Source organism: Rutidosis leptorrhynchoides, chromosome 9 (genome assembly GCF_046630445.1).
Source record: "Rutidosis leptorrhynchoides isolate AG116_Rl617_1_P2 chromosome 9, CSIRO_AGI_Rlap_v1, whole genome shotgun sequence".
Classification (NCBI taxonomy): domain Eukaryota; kingdom Viridiplantae; phylum Streptophyta; class Magnoliopsida; order Asterales; family Asteraceae; genus Rutidosis; species Rutidosis leptorrhynchoides.
Genome location: NC_092341.1, coordinates 223565209 through 223580509, shown reverse-complemented (window position 1 = coordinate 223580509; position 15301 = coordinate 223565209).

Genomic DNA, 15301 nt, shown 5'->3' with positions numbered 1-15301 from the left:
TTACATAAATTAAACCTTGCCAACATGATAAGCAATCCAAATTGTCGAGACTTATATTTCCGAAAAGAGTTTTACACAACGTTTGACCGTCTAGTTTGACCGATGATATCACGAACTATACAATATATGATAATTATACGTTTGTGTATATATATGTATATATACATATTTAACATGATTAATGAATGTTTTAATATCTCATTTTGTATTAATAACAACAAGTTATATGTGTATTTTGAAACTACTAACTTAAGTTTTCAAAACGATAACAATACGTAACGTTATTTGACTTAAATACTTAAGACTATAATGTTTATACATATATTGTATAAGTAATGTATTTAATCACTTTTAAGAACTTAAATACATAAAATCATATAAGTGTATTCACAAAAGATAGCTATATTTGAATCCTCATTCCATTTTTCACAAAATTTCTATACGTATATTTAGAGTATTTGTACTCGTATCATACCTAGCTTCTATACGTATTTACTAATAGTAAATACACATCAAAATCACCACCTAACCAGCCATGTTCATGCCCTTAGGGCTAGGTAATTGTATTTGGAAACAATTAGGACTAGATACATAAAATGATTACTTGAAAATTTTGTCCATATACTCCTTATGCCACGTTTTTTTGTAGTATTTATACATGATCATTTTGGTTCATTTTTACTTCAACTTTTTAGCCAAAACACACACAAACTTTGAAGCCTTAAACACCTTAATCAATTCAGCAAAGATTCCAAGAAGATCTAGCTTCAAAAACCATACTAAAACACCATAAGAAAACCATACAAAAACACTTCAAGAAAACCCTCCAAGAACACCAACTTACTTCCAAACTTTCATCCACTTCTATCACCCTTTTGATTCTAGCTTCTTACTACTCTTTTACAGCAAACTTATCCAAGGAACTTGAGGTAGAATCTATGTTCATAACCTTATTCGATTCATATATATATAGCTATCTTATTTTGTGGTACAAAAGTTTAACAACAAGAACATAGTTTGAATGTTTTCAAACTTGTTTGCAAACTAAATAGATCCTTCTAACTTAACTTTTAAAATACTTCAAGACATGTAACATAACTTATTTATATGTTAATTTAACAAGGTAAAACTTGGTTTTTCAAAGTATAAGTATTTTTGGAAAAATGGTCATTAAATGATTTTGTTGTAACAAAATGTTTAACTTCATATGTTTCACTAAACTTTCACTTATGCCGTATGATTTTGAATACAAACCAAGGTATTTACAGTTCATAGTCTTAAAGAAGAACTCGATCTAAGAAGATGGCAATTTGAATCAACGAAAACGGACTTGTAACGAAGAAACTATGACCGAAACAAAATTGGCTATCTTAGACATTTTCAACTTCGGGATTCATTGGAAAAATTTACATAAAATCACATACTTCTAAGATAACATGATATTTTATATATATGTACTCATAATTCAATTTCATATGGTTCAGGATCACCCGTAAGCAACACGAGAAGATTAATCATAAGATCCCATGATTGTACGCAACACGTCATTTGACAACACCGATACTTTATGTACGCAACACGTCATTTGACAACACCGGTACCATGGGTCAAGATTAATCTCGACCAATACATATACGATGGGGTTTTATTTATTTCGTTGGGGGTTTTGTTTATTGCGGGTATATTAAACATCTAAAAATGAACCATTAAAAATTGAATTACTAACATCGGAATGTTAACTACGGACTAAGGAAATATTCAAAATATTAAAAGTATAACAAGTATATATATATATAACGTTTGTTTTAAAATGAAAACATATTGATATATTATATATGGATAGGTTTGTGATATCAACCGGAAGACCGAGTCAAAATATATATATCATCAAGACAAGAGTGAGTATATAGTCCCACTTTTAAACTCTAAATATTTCGGGATGAGAATACATGTATTTTATGTTTTACGTTATGGACACAAGTAACTGAAAAATATATTCTACGTTGAGTTGTACCACTGGCATACTTCCCTGTAGCTTGGTAACTAATATTTACAGCGGTATTGTAAACGCGAATCCTGTTGATAGATCTATCGGGCCTGACAACCCCAATCGGACTGGACGACCAGTATTCAACGGTTGCACAGTACTTCGTTTTGTGACTATACTTGGTACGGTGTAGTAAGATTTCATATTAAAGGGAATATGCGACGTGAAAATGTTAAGTATGGTTACCAAGTGCTCAACCACTTAGAATATTTTTATTGAAATGTTTATATACGAAATCTTGTGGTCTATATATATATATTGCTGCGCACTAAACCTATATCTCACCAACTTTATGTTGACATTTTTAAACATGTTTATTCTCAGGTGATAATTAAAGCTTCCGCTGCATTATGTTGAATCTAAGCAGGATCATGCGTACTCATATTTGTGTCAAAAATAAAACTGCATATCCGAGGACGTGTGTTGTAAAATATGCTAGAAATCGTGTTGTTATTATCATTTGTAAAGTTTGTAAGTCGAAGATTATCGTTAAACGATAATCATCTTTTTATTGTCTAAAGCTTGTACAAAAATAATGGTTTGGTTTGTAATGTATAATATATGCAGTTTTCCTTTTTAAAAATGTCGCATATAGAGGTCAATACCTCGCAATGAAATCATACGTTATCTAACACGTTCTTATGGTTAAGGACGGGTTATGACATGGGTATTGTACGAGTACGAATACGGGTGCATACGAGTAGAATTGTTGATGAAAATGAATGAGGATGTAATTGTAATCATTTTTGTTAAGTATAAGTACTTTGAAATGTGTCTTGAAGTCTTTCAAAAGTGTATGAATACATCTTAAAACACTACATGTATATACATTTTAACTGAGTCGTTAAGTCATCGTTAGTCATTACATGTAAATGTTGTTTTGAAACCTTTAAGTTAACGATATTGTTAAATATTGTTAACTCATTGTTTATTAGGTCTAATGAGATGTTAAATTATTACATTATCATGATATTATGATGTATTAATATATCTTAATATGATATATATACATTTAAATGTCGTTACAACGATAATCGTTACATATATGTCTCGTTTCGAAATCCTTAAGTTAGTAGTCTTGTTTTTACATATGTAGTTCATTGTTAATATACTTAATGATATGTTTACTTATCATTTATCATATTTATATATAGTGTATGAATATCTTAAAATTATACATATGTAATTAGTAAGACGTTGTTATAACGATAATCGTTATATATACCGTTTTCAAGTTTCTTAATTCAATAGTCTCATTTTTATGTATATAACTCATTGTTAAAATACCTAATGAGATACTTACTTATCATATCATGTTAACTATATATATATATATATATATATATATATATATATATATATATATATATATATATATATATATATATATATATATATATATATATATATATATATATATATATATCCATATATATGTCATCATATAGTTTTTACAAGTTTTAACGTTCGTGAATCACCGGTCAACTTGGGTGGTCAATTGTCTATATGAAACCTATTTCAATTAATCAAGTCTTAACAAGTTTGATTGCTTAACATGTTGGAAACACTTAATCATGTAAATATCAATTTCATTTAATATATATAAACATGGAAAAGTTCGGGTCACTACACCATGTGCCCATATCAATTCATGAATGTATCCAAAGTAAAAGTCCAAGCTTTATTGAAGCGGCAAAACTTCTCATTCATATAAGTAGTTCACTTAAGTCATTCACTAGCTCTTGCACTTTTTCAAATGAACCATTAAGAAGCTAAACTTATTCCTTACTCTTAGCTCGCCTGAATACATTCCTTATCATGGGATGATACAAAATTTATGTACTCCAATTTTTAAGTATAAGCCTTTCACATTGAATTCAACATCTGATTTTCATTAGAAGGGAATTGGATATCTTGTGATAAAAAAAATTATGTGGACTTTAAGCCCATCCCACAGCAGACTTGACAATAATATCTCTTGCCAATTCATTCATCAAGTGATCAGCTAAATTTTGTTGTGACCTCCCAAACATAGAAACTACCACATTCATGATGAGTTCACGAATCATGCTATTTCTGACACCTAAGTGTCTAGACTTCCCATTGTACATCTAGCTATAAGCTTTTGCCAATGTAGCAGCACTATCACAATGGATAGACTTAGGTGCTATAGGTTTAGGTCATAATGGTATCTCATGAATCAAGTTTCTAAACCATTCTGCCTCTTTACCAGCAGTAACAATGCAATAAACTCATATTCCATCATTGAGTTGGTAAGACATGTCTGCTTCTTGGAAGCCCATGAGATGACACCACCTTGTTGTCGTGCTAAGAAGCCTAACTTTTGATTTATAAATCTGATTACTAATTTATCCTAACACACTACATGCAACAGTCCAGATCGACGTAATTAGTTTAGTAAGCAGCATTCGTAGCAAAAGACCAATGGAAGAACCAGCATGAGAAGAACCAACACCAGGCTAGAGCAGCACACAACACTTAAACAAATTATGTTCCATTACAAGCATAGTCGTTTCATGAGGTGTCTACATCAAAGAGTACTATTCAACTGATATCGAAGACTAAGTTGAAGAGAAAAGGACATGTGTTGGCGGTTGACCCATTCGCAGTTCATGGTTAACACTTGTTAACGCCTAGGGAACCCAACATTCCATTTGTTTATTCAAATAGAATGTCCAACCTTTTGGGGTGTTCCTGCAAATAGCTACCGAAGAAGAAAGGGAGTCACGTGCTCTCTGACAAAGTTGTCTGTTCAAGTCTAAAAATCCTCCGTACCAACATACAATAGATTATTTACATGGTTTTTAGGATCTCTATAAATAGCTCAATCCCACTATTGTAATATTGAGTTGTTTGAGTATTAAATTAATAGAATCCAAATCTTGTATAAGCTTAAGTCGTTCGAAAGCTATCAAGGTGCAATTTGTATCAACCGGTTATCTATTCTGCCAAACAATAACTATGAATCTTTGAGATTATTTCAATAAAAGAATAATGTTAAAAATTACATTGACTCTAATTTAATTAATTGTTAATGACATGCTTAACTGTTAAAACCTCTTATTTAACAAAAAGAATTGTATTTACCCCCCCCCCCCCCCCCCCCCCCCCTTCTTCAAACTTCATGTTGCTAATCGGGATCAATAATATGTGTTCATGGTCTTATGCAGATGTGCCATGAACCTAAAAATGTCCGCCAATAGGATAAAGTGCGATTATGGGCTTATAGTCGTATGTCATGGGGTAAAGCGATGTGACTTAAGTGCACCCAAGGTGTAGTTATACTCACCCGAGACACTATGTGCCTAAACATCGTGCACAAACTATAAATGATGTACAATCATGGACTTATAGTCATTTCCGTACATTGTGCGTGATAATATCAACGTCCTGACGCGAAGATTGTCGCACCAAATTCATCAATATACTTTTAAAGTAGTAAATGTTACTTCAAACATTGCACGTGTAATTAATAACATGTGTGTCCTCAATACTAAATATGTATGTGCATCATCTAATGCGCATATGCACATGTAATAATGGTATGCGCATACATATCAATTATCATGAAACACACATGAAGAGAAATGACGTTATGATCAGTTTAACATCTCAAATGTTAAGTCACGTAGATGTGATGCTTGTATGGACGAACCGACCTGATAAAAGCTTTACGACGTGCGTTCGAAAAACGTATTTCCCACTAGTGATAGTCTAATATCATGCCATCCCCCCATTTAAATTAAACTAAAGTATTTAGTTGTGTTGAAATTTACATGATATGTGTCACGACCCTGCTTTTTCCGTTATATTTTTCCGTTAATATTTAACGTCTGTTAATAAATATTTGTGTCATGTCATTTCTATGACTTATATAATTATTTTAATAATAATATTTCCTTTATTATATGTTATATGAATATATGTGTTCGTATTTAGATTTGTACGTTTCTACTTATCTTGGATTTCTATCCGGTAAATCGTTTCGGTTTTCAAACCAATAATCAGACTTTTGTGATTTTCAAATCCAAACTATTTTATTTATGATGTTTTTATATCATATGAGTTTATAAAATATTTCTGTATTTTATTTTTCGATTGTGCGTGTTTCTTCCGAAGATTTAATCGTGTAACCGTGTTTTCGCGAATCGGGATCCGTTCGGGCTTTTGGGCCACAAGCAATTGCACTATACTTCAGGATGGGCTAAGGGAGCCCATCCCTCTCCCTTGGGTCAGCCGAAACTCCCCCATGGAGCATGGGGGATGTTTTGTCATTTTGATGATTAATTTGTTACTTAGGCTTTTCTTTCACACTACTCCTCATTTTAAACCTAACAACATATTTCTTTTTCTCTCTTCTCCTCCTCTCCTCTTTGTGGATGTCACCTAGCATCACCATCATCATCATCATCTTCATCAATTTATTAGCTTAAATCAAAGGCCTTCTTGTATAATCGGATTCTACTCTTCATTCTCTATGCGTCTATATAACTTGATTCTCGATTAGGGTATAAACATAAACCCTAAATTTTTATTTTTCATCTATTTTTACTGATTTTGATCATATGTTAATGTATTAGTACTTGTATGTTGTTGTATTGTTGTTATTATGCTTAGAAATGCTCGATTGCGTATGATTTCGGTTGATCAATTTGTGGACAACAGCTTTATTGATAAAATCAGTATATTTTCTATTTTTGATTAATTAAAGTGTATCAATGAGTTCCTCTCATCGAGTACATAATGTTAGGCTTTGGATTCATCGCGTTTCGAGTTACGGATCAATATTGATGCTTGATTTAGGGTTTTGTAAAATTGAAATGTGTTAACTTGCGAAACCAGGTTTTGGTCCGACTTTGGGACCATAATTTGAGATTTTGGGGTGTACCATTGGGTTATATTGATGATTGGATGAACTTTCATGTTCGGGTCATCGAAATCCGAGCCACAGATCACCCAGAATGACTAAAACAAGTTTTTGAAATGGATTAAAGTGATGCTTGGCTCATGGCTGTTCATGTGATGACCCGGGAATTTACGACCAAATTTAAACTTTAATCTTTATATGTTTCGACACGATAAGCAAAGTCTGTAATGTTGAGTCTCGAAAATTTTGAAACTATGTTTATATATTCAATTGACCTTCGACTGTTCCCAACGATTCACGAACAACTATTTATAAATAGATTCATGTATTTAAGTATGTATATATATATATATATATATATATATATATATATATATATATATATATATATATATATATATATATATATGTAAATAAATATTAATTGTAAATATATAAGATTAAGTATTAAATTTATTTATTTGAAAACATATATTTAATGTATTTAATTATATATATATATATATATATATATATATATATATATATATATATATATATATATATATATATATATATATATATATAAAGTATATTAAAAATAAATATTAAATGGTTGTAATACTCGTCTGATGTTCCGATTGATATTAAGCAAGTTAAATTCAAACATATGTAATTTTAAAATAAACGGTGATACGAAAATGAGTTCTATAAATTTTAGGCTTATTAAAAATGGATTTAGGAACTATTTGTTAAGTTTTAACACTTTTTATATTTTACCCATAAATGAGAGGGACGATTGATGTAATTTTTATTTATTAAATTAAAGATTTGATTTTTATACCTTAATGATCAAAATAAATAAATAAAGTTAATTTAAAAATATGGGATTTTTTAGAAGACTTTTATCCGTCACTGTTTAACAATGGGACACGAAATTTAGTCCGTGAATGAGATATTAAATCAATAGTAGAAACTTAATCACACTAATCACACGTTTTTACTTATTTATTATAAATATTATTATATTCAATTACTGTTTTTGATTGATAATTTATCAATCTATTACTTGCATACATACAAATCAATATATGATTGAACATGTACCAAACCCACTTACATAAAATATTCGTGAAATTAAATGATAGAAGTAAAAGACACTGTGTTGTCATTTTCAATCCATCCCACCATCTAATTAAAGTCATATACTTACTATACATATGCACTTAGTGATACACACCACAATACCCACCATCTTGCTTTTTTTTTTGCTAGTCTTGTTTGACAGTCTCCATAAAACCCACTTACATGATTATCATCCTAACCAAGACCACTAGTTGAACCATGCAATTTATTAAGATTCAATAGTCTATTTTCTTGTTTCAATTCAAATACTCATCACCAAATAAACCAACCAACTTTCTATCTCTAATTTTATGTGTTCTATTTTAGTTCTAATTGCCACTTGTAACTTTCGGTCACCACCACCATTTGTGTTGGGCTATTCGATGGCAACCATCACCACCAAGCCTGCACACTATTCAAATCTGGATTACTTCGATTAGAACCAAACCCATGACCGGTTATTTACCTGCTATTGCTCGTTGTTGTTTGCTCTTGCTGCTGTCGGTTGTTTCTACATATCACCATTAACTCAAATTGAAACCAGGTCACCATCTTCATTCCCAAACCGCTGCCAAGTTAGTGTTCCGTCACTCTTGAACCACGTCGAGCCACCTTCACTATCTATGAGACAACCACCACCCCGATCATCATCATCATATATTTCTTTTCTTGTCTTTACTTCCTACTTTCTGTTTCATAAATTCGACAACCACTAAACCATAACCATCACTTGTGATTTTTCAGTCTCTAGCTTTATCTCGATCATCACTCAACTTGATCACAACTGTCATCAACACCACCATTATCTTTTCAATTTTAACATGTTGTATTATGTTTTTGTTTCACTCATCATCACCATCATTGAAAACCAACAAATAACAACCCACCATCACCTTAATTCAAGCACTATCACCACTCCCATTCGCCACCTTTAATCACCCAAAAACACCACCCTGCACCACTGTTACTGCAGCTTTACTGTTACGGTTTCTGTCGCTACCCAAGACCACGCAAACCCACTGTAAACAGCAGCCATGGCCGTCAAATATTGCTGCTACTATGTTTCTTTTCTATTTTTTATTTATTTATTTATCTTTTCTTTTTTCGCTGCAACAATGATAATGGTGAAGGATTACGGTTGATAATGATGGTAATGTTACAATAAAACGCGATGATTATACATAAGGTGATGTCGATGATGTTATACTCGTGATGATAATAATAATCAATACATGATGATGATATATGAATGATGATAACGATGATAAGTGTTTGATGATGATGGTATTGATACAGAAGTGAAGATTTAAATGGCGATGATGATATTGGGATATGTTAACGATGAATGTAAGATGAGGTTAGGGTTAATAGGATCGTATCTTCTTCATATTAACGATCGATGTATCAGTTTACAAAGTTATTAGACTTAAGCCTTTATCATTAATGGACTTAATATTATTAATCTAATGGGTCGAGATCAATTTACGTTTTTATGATGGGCTGAGATCCAGTTGCTTGATCTGTTGGGCCATGATTAAGTTGGGGTGAGTCAGATAAATGATTAAATAAATATGGGTTACAAACTATAACATAAAAATAGAAGTAGCGGAATGGTTTAAGGTGTTGTTGGGTTTGGTGTGGTGTCGAGTTAGCGAGAGGTCACGGGTTCGAGTCCCGACTGCAGCATTTCTTTTACTCAAAGATTTAAAAGGGTATACTTTATTATTTTATTTCTATTATTATTAATGATTGTTATTATTACATGTATCATGATTGTAATTATTGTAATTATTATTATTAAGTATTGATACTATTATTATTAGTATTATTATTATTATGAATTTATGAATATCATTAATATTATTATTATTATTATTATTATTATTATTATTATTATTATTATTATTATTATTATTATTATTATTATTATTATTATTATTATTATTATTATTATTATTATTATTATTACTAATATTATTATCATCACTTAAAAATATAATTTTTATCATTTTACTACTAGTATATGTACTATTATTGTTATTATTATTATTTTTACCATTACTAATATTACGATAATATTATTATAATAACTATTTTAAAACAAATGATATATTTAATACATATAACATAACAAAAATTAATATTTTTATATACAGAATGAATATATGAAGCATATATATACATTATTAATATAGAAATGAAATAATTAATAAATTCTATATATATATATATATATATATATATATATATATATATATATATATATATATATATATATATTAACTTATCATATTATGTGGTCTATTAAACTGATGGAAATGATTATTTATGTTAAACTGATGAACTCACAAACCTTTTGGTTGACAATTTAAAGCATGTTTATTCTCAGGTATGAAAGAAATCTTCCGCTGTGCATTTGATCATATGACATGGAGTCTTTCATGGCATATAGAGGTCAGAACCTCGCAATGTGACCAACTGTTGAAGACTTCGTCCAGATGGATTAGGACGGGGCATTTCAGTTGGTATCAGAGCGGTGGTCTTAGTGAACCAGGTCTTGCATTAGCGTATCTAACTGATAGTCGTTAGGATGCATCAGTAAGTCTGGACTTCGACCGTGTCTACATGTCAAAAGTTTTGCTTATCATTTTTGTCTGAAATCATCTGCTTATCATTCTTAAGGAATCACTTGCTTATCATTCTTAGTCTAGACACGTCTTACTGCCTCTATTGCATAGACTGTGTATAGATAAATTCATATCTTAGCGTATCTGTTATTGTTACCTTTGCCTGGCAGCTTCCGTAGATTCCTCCGTAACTTATGAGATTTTAGTATTATATATGCATATGTAAACTATGTATTGCAGGGTACTAATTTACATCCTATAATCTATTTTCTTACCCAAAATCATTCATTTGATCATACGAGATGAATCCCTCAACTAGTTCGAGTCCCTCAGATTCCGATAGCTATTCCGATAGTTATTCCGACAAGTATTCCGACATGGATATTCATCTAAGCTCCGGAAGCAGCGTCACCAGAATGAATCAACCAATCAGCCATCTCCAATTCATCTGATGGGTTCGTAGTCTACTTAATCATTGGAGACAAGAAGAAACGATTCCTTTCATCCACCATATTGTCCTTTGGGCAAAGAACCTGAAGCATTCACCAGCGAACAAATCCGAAACACCATTTTTCTCTCATTTCCTTAATATCTCACAACGATCACATAATTTCTACAATTCTAAACCTTATTCATTCATTTGTTTAAACCGCCAATCATTCCGGGGTAATAAAAGAAGTCAACGAAACTTCGCGCTCGAGTAATCAATTTGGAGAATATGGTGCAAAATGTACCAGCTTCAGCAACATCATCGACACCAACAGTACCATCAATAAACAGCACCAGCACTATCAACAATCCATGCCTCAACATCTCATTCTGTACCTCGAGAAAAATCATCATTCTACATAACGTTCTACATCATTTATCTTCGTTCGACATGATGATTATGTAACCTCTAATGTTTTAGAGATTATGTACTCTAGTTCTAAACATAAACCAAATGAGTTTAATATCATATTGACTCATTAAATCCATGATTACGTTTGAAGAAAATATATATGTATATAAATATTATTTCATAAAGATTGTAATTAAAAATTCTTTCGTACAAACTGTTAATGGTGAAAATATTTTAACGGGTAGGTAATACCCGAGGAATATTTAGATTTCACATTAATAAGTACACTGTACATTCTTTCAAATCTAATTCAACAGTCATTTACTATCCTACTTACATCCACAGGTATACGTATCCGTTCACCGCAGAATAACTATTTTCATTCAAACTCATGATTGTATTTTGACCTATCAGAATCCAAAAAGTGGCATAATGAAGAAAACATTTGACAAAATAAAATTTGTTAGAAACAAACAAATTAACTATGAGGAATTTTGTTAAGAATTCACGCTAACTGTTCCTAGCTAATTGTTCATAGCTAACTGATTACATTTTATTTATAGCTATTTAATTATCGCAATTTTATTTATCGTCATTTAATTTCTGTTATTTACTTTACGCACTTTATTTATCGTCATTTAATTTCTGTTATTTATTTTACGCACTTTAAATATCGGGACATGTATACAAGGTTTTGACATATCATATCGACCCATCTATATATATTATTTGGAATAACTGTAGACACTCTATATGCAGTAATGCGGGAGTTAGCTATACAGGGTTGAGGTTGATTCTACAATAATATATATAGTTTGAGTTGTGATCGAGTCTGAGACGAATACGGGTCACGATACGTATTAATTAATTCGAATATTATATATTAAATTATATATATATTTTTGAATTGCTAACTGTGAACTACCAATCAAGGACTACCAACATTGGACAATTAAAATGAATTAAAATATTGATTATAACATATGAAACTAAACAAATCCTCAAGTTTGCCACTTGATTTCACCCTAAAACCTCATTTGTATCTTGACAATTACAATCTGCATTCAAACCTTTCATGACTCTTGAAAACACCTCAATCGAGAAGATGAACCAACCGCACTTCATCTAAGAAAGGAAGAACTTATGCATATAGTTATGCACATAAAAACACTCAGAACCTGAGTGAACGTTTAACACATATATGTGCTCGCTCCCCTTGACGTTGTTATTATCTAAAATAATTTTACAATACCTTTTCAAAGTACCCAATTTTGTCACAGCTCCAGCAAGTCAACTTCGACTTTTCATTCGAAGTAGCCTTACTATAATCCTGATATATACGATTACCCTTTTTATACCGGAGAATTCTTTTATAATCCACCATATTAACAGTAGACGTACTAGCAACCTCGTTGCTTCTTGGCTTAAATCTCTCTGATAAATCATTATATTTATTCATTGAAACCCTATCATATACTCATCTGCATCTTGTAACGAGAACTGCCATACCAATTACCGGGAATTAACAATCAGTACTTTGAAAACTCACAGCATATCTACATCAACAGTTATATGTATGACATTTATCTCTTAGAATTATGATCTCTCATTCTAAAATTCTGAAAAGCACTCAGTCACAAATCAATACTCTGAATGTTGAAAAAGCTGAATGAAGCAGCAAAAACCATAGACAACCGTAAACGCCCTTAATCATCGGAAGTTTGATGATAAAGAATAGTATGTTGGAAAAGTTCAAAAAAAAAAAATTGGAACTGGAAAACGGATTGAGCTAACCACGAAGGAGACCAAGGACAAATACAAGGACCACACTATATATTCAAAGAATCCAGGTAATTCTGAATCTGGTGAAACCTTCAATGAACATCTTACTCCGTGCTCATGTTAAAATCTTGCGGAAAATCTTCCTCATCAACCATCGAACTTAGAAATTCCAAAATATCATCATAAATATCTTCGATATTTCTGAAGATATTTTCATAAATATTCTCGTCTGAAATTATTTATCTCTTCGTGCTATCTATATTACATCATAAAGGAAACTACTTTAGTTTCTAAAATTCTTTAAAATTCAAATTTAAATTGTGAATGTTTTTGAAATAGTGTTGGGAATTGATGCATGAGTTAGTATAATATAATGACACTTGATCAATGTGATTATATTACAGTAAGTCATGCTGAGTTTCTAATGGAACGTGACGATTCACAAATCATAACGTCATCATGTTCCATGTTACACGACTTTTACATTTTATCTGATATATAAACATATCAAGAACATATTTTCTTGATAGTTCTATTTTTCTCGGATATTCTGGTAATTTGACTAATCAAGATCGTGCCATTACCGTTCATTTCTTAGAACATTAACAATGTTCATTTTGAAAATTATATCTGCGAATTCTGGACCATTACAAGAGATGCCTAACCGCAAGAAGAAGAAACGAAGGGACAAAACTCCGAAATAGAAATTGGAGTATAAATCGCAGTAAATAGGAGAGAGTATTAACTGTGGATGACAATGATTATAGGAAACAGAAATAGGGACATTGAAAAATAAGGGGAGATACAAAGCCCGATAACATAGTATAAATTACAAACCGTGGATATTAATATGAATAGCAATATAAAGACACGGTAGAATTAAAAATAGTATCACCCCAAGGAAATTGTAGAAGTAAACAGATATTTTTTGGGAAGATTGAAAAGAAGGATAAATGAAATGATAATTAGAAAAATATCAAGGATTAGAACGGGATTAAGCATTTTCACAATCTTTTGGATGTATGAACTAATAAAGAAAGTATAGGAATGATGAGAATAAACGAACGAAAGAACTTAATTTATAATGGAAATATCAGACAGAGTAATCGAGGCAGATCACCGTATTTAATTACAGAGATATTAATTACCTTATTCGCCGAAGAATCAAATCTTTTAGATTTCAAAGATTTTCTTTAAATCCCTTCAATTCTGAAATTCAACTGAGACAATGTCAAAAGATAGGACGAATATTATTTTCTAAATTCAACCGGGCTACGTCAAAAGCTAAGATAAATCCTTACTTCATTATTTCACTCTTTTGTGATAGCTTCATTCGTGCTCTTCGAATAATCGAATTATTTTATCTATATTACTCAATTATGATAAAACTATATTTATCAATTCATATTCGTCATGAAAACATTTTTATAGTTAGCCATGACGACCTCGATCAAATTTCGGGACGAAATTTCTTTAACGGGTAGGTACTGTGATGACCCGGGAATTTCCGACCAAATTTAAACTGTAATCTTTATATGTTTCGACACGATAAGCAAAGTCTGTAATGTTGAGTCTCAAAAATTTTGAAACTATGTTTATATATTCAATTGACCTTCTACTGTTCCCAACGATTCACGAACAACTATTTGTAAATAGATTCATGTATTTATGTATGTATATATATATATATATATATATATATATATATATATATATATATATATATATATATATATATATATATATATATATATATATATATATATATATATAAATAAATATTAATTGTAAATATATAAGATTAAGTATTAAATTTATTTATTTGAAAACATATATTTAATGTATTTAATTATATAATAAAACCTGAATCTATATTATATATATATATATATATATATATATATATATATATATATATATATATATATATATATATATATATATATATATATATATATATATATATATATAAAGTATATTAAAAATAAATATTAAATGGTTGTAATACTCGT